The sequence below is a fragment of the Platalea leucorodia genome (assembly GCF_965183815.1).
Source record: "Platalea leucorodia genome assembly, chromosome: 14".
Lineage (NCBI taxonomy): Eukaryota > Metazoa > Chordata > Aves > Pelecaniformes > Threskiornithidae > Platalea > Platalea leucorodia.
This window is the reverse complement of record NC_138836.1, coordinates 9,950,138-9,962,456: the sequence shown is the minus strand read 5'-3', so window position 1 is coordinate 9,962,456 and position 12,319 is coordinate 9,950,138.

The window sequence follows — 12,319 nt, the reverse complement described above, 5'->3', positions numbered from 1 at the left end:
ACCACGGGCTAGTTGTTTCAGATCCTGCCTGTATTTTACTCTATCAGCTCTGAGTTGTCCGTTAGGTTAAAGCAGCACAGGCCTTTGAGTTCTTCGCACCCGTGACTGTGATGGAGCAATAAATAGTCCATGGCCGCCCTATTTTCCAGAGTAGCTTGTCTTACCTGGCTCAGTTCTTCCTGTATGACCGACAGCGCCTGAGAGGTGTAACTGATATTTTTCACCAGGGCACAAGCCAGTCGTTTCACTGTATTATAATTCATAGCAACCCCTGCTCCTGGAGCTAGGAATGCAGCTGCTGCTATTTCCTCAGGACTAAACAGCGTTACTTCCACATCACACTCTTCACCCAGGGAGTGGATCGACCTTCTGGACCTACCCCCTTGTCTCGTGACATCGGGTGGCCGATATAATCGGGGAACTAATCTTCCCAGAGAACAGGGACCTCCAGTACAGTTGGCCGGGATATACGTGTAGGCCGTTCTACCACACAATAAAAACCACCCTTGAGGTAATACGACGTGTTTGTAACTGGCTGACATGTCATATGTCCGATTACAATGTAATGTAGGCTTGGATCTGGATAAATTTATACAATTTTTAGAGCAATTAACAAATTTCATACAACTCTCAGCTGGAAATAAATTGCCTATTCTGACCTTGAACATTTTCCTATTAAACTCCTGGCTATCCTTTCCCAAAGCTTCCACTGCGGTTTCATTATATTGTAAATCGTCCCCTGCTATGGCCCAGCACAGTATTTCCCCGGTGGGAAGGCGGGTTTGATGCTGTAGGCAAGTCTCATTACTGACCTCCCACTGCATGGTTTCTCTGGTTGGGCTTGTGCTGTTGTATTGGAAATGGGAATGTCTCAAGGTCCTTAGCGGGGTCGGCACCCCAACGAGGCAGGAAGTAAACACCCGATTCACCGAATTGTCGGAGTGTAAGCAAAAATCAGAGCTATTAACTACCTTAATGGCCAACTGTTCCCATAAATTCTCCTCTGGATCCCAAATGGGAAGTTCAAGTGCGTGCCCTTCTGACTCTAAGCTCCTTTTTGATCTTTGTCTCATATTATCATGCCCTTGAAGGGAGTTTGCCGAATTGATTAAGATCCCTATAATCAAGAGGGATCTATTGTAAGTTTTGAGATAGCTCTGGGTTAAACACAGATAATTTGCAGGGGACATGCTCATCAGATGATAGTACAATCCCAACTGAGGTAAAGAGCAAACACACTTGCTCACAATCTGCTGTCTGTAATAGAACTGCGGTTTATGTGATGCGATTGATTTTTATCTTTAAAGGTCCTTCAGAAGTAATTCTCCATTGATCGGGTGGCGGCGCTTTCTTAACTTGTGTATAAGGAATCCAGGGTTCAATCTCTCCTACCTTGCCGGCCGTGGAAGTCGTTAGGAGTACCTGAAAGGGTCCTTTCCACTTTTCTCGCAACGGTTCCGAGTTCCACGTTCTCGTATATACAGAGTCCCCTGGTTGAGACGGGTGGATGCGTGTGTCCGGTGCAAGCGGTCCAGTCAGTACAATACGTTGCCTGAGCGTTCCCGAGGTTTTACCTAGAGAAAGAAGATAGGATCTCAAATCTATTTTTCCTTTTACATTCATTTCTTTTGGAATTAGTGGTGCTTGGTATGGTTTTTCATATAGTATCATACGGACTAATTTTACTCCCAGATCTGGGCTGTATTCTGATTCCCAAAGCGCTACTGGAAGGGGCTGCAGCCCAGGACACGAAGCCAAAACCCGAGTAGCGTCCGGAGGGCGGCTGGGCCTGCCTGGCCCGAGAGCGGAGGCTCACCCGCGGACAAGTGGCGATGGCCCGTACGTTTTAATTCCCGCTGGTCCTCGATGACAATTGGTAAAGTTTTTAACAGGTACGGGAGCACAAATTGCAGTACTGACAGAAGAAGCTGGGCGTGCGATCGCACGGCGAGGAGTGAAGATCGAGTGTGTCAGCCCGCCGAGGGCGACTCGTGGCTCCCCGGCGAGAAGCGGGTGGCGACTGCTCGCTTTGCAATTAGTTTCGATGCTTTAAACGGACGAAAAAAAACTAAAAAAAAATAAAAAAAAGCCGTTCCCGCCGCCCGGCCCCGCCGCTCCCCGCCTCCCGCCGGCCCCGCCGCCCGCCTCGGGGCTCGCCCGGGCCCCGCTCACCTCCCCCGGTGCCGCCGCAGCCCGGCGGCCGCTCGGCTCGGCTCCTCCCTCGGCTCACGGCGGCCCCTCCGCCGCCACCCGGGGCGGGGCACCCGCGGCCCCTCCGCCGCCACCCGGGGCGGGGCACCCGCGGCCCCTCCGCCGCCACCCGCGGCCCCTTCACAGGGCGGGGCCGGCGCCCTGGGCCTCGCTGCCCGCACCTGCGGCTCCTGCGGGCCCGGCCCGCAGCTGGGGCCCGGGGGCATCGCCCGCCCCCCCAGCGCGGCACCTCCCGCCCTGGGCTCCCTCCCAGCCCCTTCCCGGTGCGCAGGCTGGGGCAGGGGCTGGAGCACAAGGCTGGGGAGGAGCGGCTGGGGGAGCTGGGGGGGCTCAGCCTGGAGAAGAGGAGGCTGAGGGGAGCCCTCATCGCTCTCTGCAGCGGCCTGAAAGGAGGCTGGAGCCGGGGGGGTCGGTCTCTGCTCCCCAGGAACAAGCGATGGGACGAGAGGGAACGGCCTCAAGCTGCGCCAGGGCAGGGTTGGGTTGGATATGAGGAAAAATTTCTTCACGGAGAGTGTGGTTGGGCATCGGAACGGACTGCCCGGGGAAGTGGTGCAATCACGGTCCCTGGGAGTGTTCAAAAAACATGTGGATGTGTTGGAGGTAGGCGAGAAATAAAACAAAGGACGTTAAGGCGGAGGACATTAATCAACCTCTGTAAACAATTAACAAGACCTGGCCTGAGAGAAGAAACAGGAGGACACCACAAAACAGCCTAGCAAGGAAATACCAGAGATAAGCATGAGAAAACAGGGCCACTGACAAAGCCGAAGTGAGAATCGCTTGCACCATGAGTGAACTATCCTAATTAACACGGCAAGAACCACACCTCCAGCAATGAAGGCCCTGGCCCAAGCAAAGCCCCCTACCCACTGAGCACGCTCTCTAAGTGTGAAACACACTGTACCTCTAAGCGGAGACTGAGGCTTGTGAGAGCCAACAGAAGCAAGGATGAGTAAGTGGAATGGTGAAAATACTGATAACAGCTGCTCAGAATGCATAAAGTGTCCCTGCATGTTAACCAAGGGGCGCTGGCTTTGCGGAGTTACCACCTAGCACCCATCTCTGCGCAGACATGAAATAAACACCTCGACTCGGTGTGTTATTTGGCTTTTTTACGCACTGGGTAAAAGAACCCTGCTTTTTGGGACAGCAGACGTGGTTCTTAGGGACATGGGTTAGAGGTGGACCAGGCAGTTAGGTTAACGGTGGGACTCGATGATCTCAGAGGTCCTTTCCAACCTTTGTTACCAGAAAGCGGCAAAATAATTCACTCTCTAAAACTTAATTTTGGAGTTTTAGAACGCAGGCGTTCTTTCTTGCGGCGCCGGGCAGCACTGGGGATAATTCCACCATAAGTGCTCCGAAGGCTTGATAGACTTTCAGTAATTATATACTATGAAAATATACAATTATATACTATGAAAATATACGTATTCATAGGATTTCTGAGAATTCGTCTACATAAACATGAGATTCCCTGGAACATATGTAAATGTCCGATCTGCATGCGCAGTCATCTTCTGTGGTGGTCTTCGGGGGTCTTCAGATGAAGGCTCGTAGTCTTCTTCACCGTGTTCGCTGACTGACCTTTACTTCTGCGCAAACTCAGTTCTGGGATCAGGTATGCGATGTCCTTCAGGGTCGGTTTGTTCTGGTCTAATGGTCATCTTGCAACTTTCTTATCCTCACGGCTCCGCGTATCTGCCCTCCCGAGGCCTAGCTGTCTAAAGGGGGGTATTCAGGAGCTGCTTATCTTACAAGTGTCCTAACTATTCACAAAGATTTGCTTTTGTTTGGTGAAGGGGAGTATTCAGGAGCTTCTATCTATATTTGCAGGTATCGCCTTAACGATTCCATGATTCTATGAAAGGGAGCTTATAACTGAGTATTATTTTTCAATGTATACAAAAATGAGAGATTTTTCTCTGCTTCAGTGCCTCACACCCGTATTTACAGTTTTTAATATTTTTTAAACACACACCCCCCCCCCCCAAATTTTCAGGCATTCTTGGGCTGTGACCCGCCTTCTCTGGGGGGAACCCCCTGTGACCCCCCTGCCCCCCACTCACCTGCTCCTCTGCTTCACTGGGGTGCCCCAAGTGACATCATCACCCCCAGCCCGCCCCCCGCTTTTATTCACCCCAAAAAAAGGCACAGAACAAGGGAATCGGCGCCAACCGGCAGCTCGTTACTTTAATAATTCCATTTACATATGTACATGCCCCTCCCAAAGAAGGGGAGCTCCGCTAGAAAAATAAAGGGGGGGCAGCCCCCCCAAACGGCCGCAGTCCCCCCAGCCCCTGTCCTGCCGGCTGGAGCTGCCCCACGGCACAGGGGGAGTGGGCCAGAGGACGGTGCCTCGTCTCCTGCTCAGGCTCTGCCATGTTCCCCCTCCCTTCCCGTGCGCCCCTGCTCCCTGTTGGCCCGGGCTCTCCCCCCCAGGCAGCCCTCGCTGGGGCACCCACTGGAGCCAGAGCCCGGAGCCTCCAGGCACGGGGCCAGCCCCTTACCGTCAGTGCGCTTAACGACCGGCAGGCCAACCTGGGCTGGGGGTACCTGTTGAGCATCACGAGACGTTTACAAGGCACCTGAAAAACAAAAATCCCAAATCATATTTCAGCATATTAAAAAAATAGCACAGAAGAGAGTGGAGGAATTCAGAGTATGGGATAGGAGAGTAGTTGAGCTAAAGGAGGATTCTAGGTAAACCGGTCGGCTCAAAATACAACACATCCTTTAAAAGCTAGTGCAATTTGAACACTTAATATCAGTATTAAGACTAATTGATATGATTTTGAACACGTTCTTAGCATAAAAGTAAACACTCTTGCTGGTGTTGGGAAATGTCTCATCCCTTCCTTACAGCACGGCTGCAGGGAGACAGCCCTGCGAGGCTGCAGGACAAGGGCGGACCGTAATCAGAATCTACGCTTACAGATCCACCACAGCAGCTACAGCCCTTGCGCTGCTGCCGCACATCTTGCTGGCTTGGTCAATAAAGCTGAAAGTGTTAAACTTTCAAGAGTAAAACGAAAACCAAAGAACAAATCTCAGTAATTCACTTTATACTAAAAAGGTGCACGTAGGTTTATATGCATCCAATAAAAATACTTTATAGTATAAAAAGTATTTGATTTCCCTTTTGCATTAACTTGCGCAGCTGTGAATCGATACCATTAGATTAGCTATCTCCACGATACACAGTTATAATTTGACCAGGGGTTTGCGTGTGTTACATAATTAGGAGGGACATCTGGCCAGCTGCACGGCCCAAGAGAGATGCTACTGAACTGCCAGGGAAACGCGCCACTGAGAGCTCTTAGCCCCCAAACCAGCTCAGTGCTCATTTCTGAGCCCCAAAACCCAGCTGCTGAGCCTGTTCTCAAGTCCCAAAAATGCGACACTTCTGTTCCCGAGCCCAAAACCACACAACTTAAGTCTCCTCTGTCAGGTCCTGAAAACACACAACTCAATCCATTTCTGAGCCCCAAAATCAGTGGGAGAGAGAGATAGAGAAAGAAAAAATACTGAGGAAGAGAGAAAGGAAAGAAGGGACAGGCAGCTGGACAGGAAATACAGTTAGAAAGGGTGGGAGAGGGAATGGGACAGAGAGAAAGACAGAAAAGATCGAGAGGAAGCAGGGCAGAGGGACAGCAAGGGGAAAAAAAAGGGACAGGGATCTGGACAGAGAGAAAAAAGCAGGGACAGAGGCAAAGAGACAGAAGGAGTGACAGGGAGCACGGTAGAGAAAGAAAAATCAGGGCAGCAGCAGGATGGAGACAGAGGAAAAAAACCTGGGATAGTCAAGAGGACAGAGAGGAATATGAATATGGGCAAGGAGCGGGACAAAGGGATATAGCGAGAAATGACAGGACAGGAAGCAAGACAGAGCAACAGACAAGGAAAACGACAACGAGAGAAAGACAGAGACCTCAAGAAGCACAGGGGGTTGGAGAAAGAAAGAGAGGTATTAGGAGCCCTGCAAAGAGACGGAGGCTGGGAAAAAAAAAAGGGGCAGGGAGCAGCAGAAAGGGTCAGAGAGAGTAAGAGATGAACAGGAAGGACAGGGACAGTGAGACAAGGAATGGGAGAAAACAGTGACAGTGAGAAAGACAAGGGGACAGAGAGAGAAAGAGTAGGAAGGAGAGAGACAGGAAGGCAGCAACATGGAGCAGCATGTACAGGCACAGAGAGGAAAAGGATGCCAGGGAACAGGCCAGAGCAATTGTGGGGAAAAAGAGACGGATGCAGATCAGGACAGAGAGATGGAAAAGGAAAAAAACAGCAATGAATGCAGGACAGAGACAGAAGATTAAAAAAAGAAGGAGAGGGAGCAGGACAGAAGAATAGAGAGATGTACAGGGAAGTCAAAAAAAAGAAAAAAATCACAGCAGTGTGCGAAAGAGAAGGGGCCAGGGGAGAGGTAGGGAGGGGCCAGGACAGAGAAGAGGGGTGACAGCCCCCAGGGCCTGGAACTCACCGCAGCTCTCGCTCTCAGCGCTGCCGGGAGAATTTGACAGTTCAGATGCTTCCTTCTCCTTCTCTCCTCCATTCCTCTTCTCTAAGTCTGGTCGCTCGGCTGTCCTCCACCTAAGAGAATACGTGGGTGTCTCACGGCTCTTAAGAGACGAGGCTTCCTAGACCTGTAGCCTCGCTCGCCTGTGCACTACGCGGCCGTACCGCGCTTTGGGTTACGCATACAGACCCTGCAGTGCACATTGGCTGTCTGGCCTGTGGTGGAATACGACGAGGGATCCTTCCTCACCCGGAGAGGCAGGCGCTCTCTTGCCTGCAGTGGGAGGCAGCTGTTGGCCAGGTGGCCTTCCATTTCTTCTTCTTTACCCTTCTCCAGCCTCTCCAGCCTCAGCCGCAGCAGCTCCTGTCCGCAGCCAGTAAGCGCTCCGCCTGTCCCTTTTCGCCCCCACGCCGCCAGGAGAGCGAGGCCGGGCAGCGACAGCCCACGCACACCTGAGGCGGCTGCAGTCAACAGCATCCCCAGGGGAGGAACGGACATCCGCAGCCTCTGGGACAGGGAAAGAAGAAGCGGCGACTGTTATTACCATAGATCGCCCCGGCTGAAGCCTCTCCTTCTCCAGGGGCTTCTGGAGACGCCGCTCTTTGCCCACACTCCTGGTAATGGCACCCGCGTTAAGGAGAACGCAGCCCATCCGAGGGCTTGCGGCCCTCGCGGCAGGGCTTGGGGGTGATGTGGGGCTACGGGACGGGCTGCAGGGGAGGCGCCGGGGCGGGGGACAGCCGCACGGGGCCGGGGGGGGCTCAGGGGAGCCCTGGCGAGGCGCCGGGGGGGTGCCCGCCTCCTGCCGCTCCTCCCTTCTGTCAGCTCCCGGTCACTCCCCGGGGCTGCCCTGGCCCGGCTCGCCCCCAGCAGACGGGGAGCCCGCCGCAGCGGGCGGGCTGAAGCCTCCCGTCCGGGCGGGACACAGCCCCGCGGCCGCCGAGGGGGCCGCCTCGCCTCACCGGTAGCCCCGGCCCTCGCTCGCCGCGCATGCGCCGGCCGCCCACGGCGCGCCGGAGGGGCCAGTGCCGGCGCGCGCCCGCCGGGCTGCAGCCCCGCGCTCCGGCCGCGAGGCGGCGGCAGCAGCGAGCGCGCGGCGCGTGCCCGGGGGCGGCGCCGGCGTCTCCCGACCGGCGGGCGGCAGCGCCCCGCGCGCCCCGCGGTACCGGCGGCAGCGGCGAGCTGCGGGCGTTGAACAACGAGATGGCCGCCCCGCAGCGCGGTACCGGAGGACCCCGCCTCCCGCGAGTTTCAGCCCCGCGGAGAGGCGGTGGCCCCGGCCTCCCCAGCTCCCGCAGCCGCGGCCCGGACACAGCGGGGCGCTGCTGTCCCGCCCGGGGCTGTTCCCCCGTCCCTGCCCCGCAGCCCGCCGCCGCAGCGCACGGGGAGCCCGGGGCAGCACCCTCGGCCCCAGAGGGAACAGCTGGGGCTGGCAGAGGCGGGCAGCCTGCTGAAGCTGGAGGGGTGCGGGAAAAGGAAGAAGGATGAGTACTAAGGGGACAAATGAAGAGCTCTGGGGTGCAACGAAAGGCGGGGGGGAGGGGGAAAAGGAAAACAATTAAAAAAAAAGTAAGAAAAAAGAAAATTCCCCCTGTAATTCCCCCTTTTCTTCAGTCTTGTGTTCACAGAGTGGCAGTAAAACTCCCCGGGCAGCAACTGAACGTTTATTTCTCCCTGGAGTTCTGGACAGTGTTTAGCAAAGACCACAGCTTGGAAGCGCATGTGTAATCGCTTGTGTTTATCACTCCCTACTGCAGCCCTGTCTTTCTTCCACCAGTCAGGAGGAAAACCCCTCCATATTTAAAATTTCTTTGAAGGGGATAGTAAACAGAGTACACAGTGACCAAATGAAACTGGGGGAATGGAACCAAAGACCCTGATAGAACTCTCCCAAAAGAGGGGAACAGCTCTGGGCATGGCAAACTACCCCCCAAAACCCAGGAAAGGGATGCCATGACACTGCTAAGATCCATCCCCCAAAGCTGCAGAGACCTGAGAAGACCCCTGCACCACCCCGAACATGGTAGCAACATGGTGGGGACAGCCCTGCAGACCCCCAAATGCCCTCCCCCTGTGAACAGAGCCCATAGGTGAGGAAGAGAAGGCCCACCGGCCACCCCAAATGTCCCAGGGACATCGATAAAGTCCCAGAAAGACCACAGCACCCTGCAAACCCCCAAGCAGCCACCGCAGGCCTCCAGAACAGCTCCACTGAGATGACCAGAGCGCCTCGGGGACCCCAGGCTTGGGGAGGCTGCCTGGCTGGGTCCTCACTGCCTCCCCTAATGAATCTAATGACCTCTGCATTAATTGAGAACGAAGTGCAGCCGAGGGCTAGCTTGTGCTTATCTTCCTGGGATGAGAATGGGGAGTGCAGGGGGCAGTGTCTCAGGTCTGTGTCCGCATCCCAGCAGCACTGGGCCATCTATCCCTTTTCCCTGCGATGTGGGACGTGGGGCAGACAACTCCCCCCTGGGCACCAGGAGGTCTGGGCTGGCCGGCAGCAGGAGGTACGAGACATCCAGGACCGAGGGGGAGCCTGCAAGCAGGGAGGACATGGTACAGTTTGGGGGTGGGTTTGGGGGTGCTGGGGTTCTGGGGTGGGGTTCAGGGCAGTGTTGGAATCATTGGTGGGGTTGGGGCAGGGCTTGGGGTTGGAGGCTTTTGGTCCGGGCCTGGGGGTGTTTTGAAGTCCTGGGACTTTGAGGGTCGATGGTGGGTCTGGGGCAGGGTTTAGCAGTTGTGGGTAAGTTGGGGGCTGGTTTGAGGGATGTCTGCAGAGCCTTGGGGCAGAGGGCTTTTGCTGGCAGGATGTCAGGGTGGCAGTCCCATCCCAGAGCGGTGCTGTTTCCGTGCAAATGTCAGTGCCTTGGGTGCTTTGTGTGGCTGTCCGAGTTCAGGGAGGAGCCATGGGGAACCTCGTGAGTGACCCTGCATGCCTGAGAAGCCGTTGGAGAGGAAAAGCCTGCACCCCATGTTCCTTCAGATCCTCCTGCCTTTCCCCTGATGGAACCACTTCTCTTCACATTACACAAGGCTACATTCAGTAGCTAGCCTTCAGTTACGGATACTGTGCATACGTCTCTCATTCTGTCAGACTCGGAGACATTTTAAGCAATTGCAGAAATTTCTCGCTTGGTTCTATGCTCTATAGTAATAATTTCAGCAATTATACTTAGGTTTATTAATTGTGTTAGTTATAGACATTCAGCAAACCACTGCCATAAAGAACTACAAGCTACTGTGCTCAGACCTTTAGCGGTCATCACGAGGCAAGACCAGAGAGGAGAAGGCAAATGACTGGTCCTGATCAGAAAGCTTGAGCGACAGGTAGCTTTGCAACATCCTTGCCGGAGCCATGAGTAATAACCCATGATTTGCAAACTACTGATGGAAAGGGGGAACGCTGCCCCGTAGCCAGCCTTTGGTAGACAACACCCCAAGACACCCCACTGTTCCCTCTATATACACACCCCTATACTTTTTGGTGAAAATCAAGGGCATGGAAACTCTCCCACTCAGCTGTGATCAACAGTTCTGGTCCTATATCCAGCCTGCCTCCTCCTGCAAAGGCCAAGACTGTAGGAAAAAAATGTTTCCATTTGTCTACCAGCACTGCAGCTTCCTTCACATGTACAAGGTCATGTACCTAAGCAGAAATCAAAAAAGCTTGCCCTCTTACGAACACAAGTAGAACCCGCTGCCTCTGCCACCAGGCCCTAAACCTTCATTGCCTTAAGGAACTCAATATGACCTACACAATCCACATCTCAATCTGTACACGTGGTCCAACACCCCAACTATAGAGCACTGCTTCCTCCCCTGCCTCTGGCTGCCCACCCTCATTTGAGCTGCTCTTGTGTCCTTCTGCTACTAGCTCTGCCCAGCCCATCAGGACACCCCCAACTCCAAGGCTACACAGCACACTCCCCAATACACACAGCAAGGAGGACACTACTCTTATTTTTTCCATGCTAGCACATATACCCAGCATAGCTCTCCCTCTCAGCACAGGAGATTGGGGGGAACCATGATTATCTCAGCGCTGCTGCAGGCCAAATCACAGGGATCATATGCGCGACAAGGAGAAAAACAGTCAAAGCCCCCCAATGTTCAGTACAAATATCCCTTCCAGTTTTGAGTCTGCAGTGCTCTACAAGCACTTCCCATGCAAAATTGACACGTACTCGCACCCGTTTTCCATAGGAAACCTCTGCAATACCATATCCTGACACATAAAACATTTTGTGGGTATTTGATCCCTCTCTATGCAGCACGACTCAGACCTTGATGCTGCAGGGAAGGGTACACTAGACGTGCCACCCATCTGAAGAGGGGTGAGACGGTCCCATCAGCTTCCTAAGGCACGCATTCTCTGACTCACCCCTCCCCGTGCACTTACGCTGCAGGCTCTTAACAACCACCCTCCACAGAAAAACATGGGTACGCACATACCCATGTCGCCTAGTCCTCCTGTTTGGATCCTACTCCTTACATCCGAGGAGCATGCCGCAGCTCCTGCTCGACAGGCAGCGAGCTGTAGCTTGGGCCTTCGCATGCAACCCAGCAATTGCTGCCCACACGGTTGGGTCTGCAACACCACCCAGGCAGAACGATCCAGAAAACGCTGCATCTTGGTAGCATTACCGGCAGGAAGCAAGTGTCTCCAAGACGCAGGCTTATACAGTTCGTTCACTTTGAGGACGCAGAAAAATTCCCCCTTGCAGGAAGGTACATGAAACAACTGGAAGGGTACTCGGAGACTCTTTGCTTAGAAACCTGTTGTGACTTTGCTTTCTCTCCCGCTGCCACACACCTCTCCCAGTACTCCCAGCCCTTTCTCACCACAGCCCGCTGCCATCCGCAGCCCAGCCCTGCCGATGCCAGAAGCTGGCTCCGTAACCCATCTCCCCGCTTGCCAGTGCAGTCCCCTGCTTGCCATGAGAGAAGGCAACCTCGAATCGTCCGCCGCCCTGTCCAGGTCGGGCTTTCAAGGGGTGTCGCTGCAAGAAAAGGAGAAAACATGCAAACAGAAATCTATTTTCTCACCACTCCTCTTCCACTGTAGCAGAGGTAGGTGGTTCCTCCACCCCACAGCAGGCCGCAGAGGAGATCCCAACACTCCTCCCCGCAGGAATGACACGTTTTCCCGCCGAAATCTGCGGGGTCACGACTCAGACTTTGTCCCTGACGCCCCACGGTCACAGGAGCACTCCCGGGGGCCCAGCGCGGCCGGAGTACCCCTCCGCTGCAGTGACCCACGGCGGGGGACGAGGAGGAGGAGGAGGAGGAGGAGGAGGCCACAGCCGCCGGGAGGCCGCGGGCCGCGCTCCCCGCCCGGCGGGGTCGCCACAGCGAGGAAAGGCGCCCGTCCGCGCGGCCAGCGCGCCCCGCCCCCGTTGCTAGGGAAGTGAGGTCACGCAGTATGGCGGCGCGGAGCCGGGGCGGCTGAGGGGCCGGTCCTGCCGGGAATCCGCGTCCATCCTTCCCCGGAGCGGCGGCGGCGGCGCCGGCTGTCTCGCTAGTATCGAGCGGCGGGACCAGAGCCGCGATGGCATCAGGAACCGGAGGGCTGTGAGGCAGCAGAGC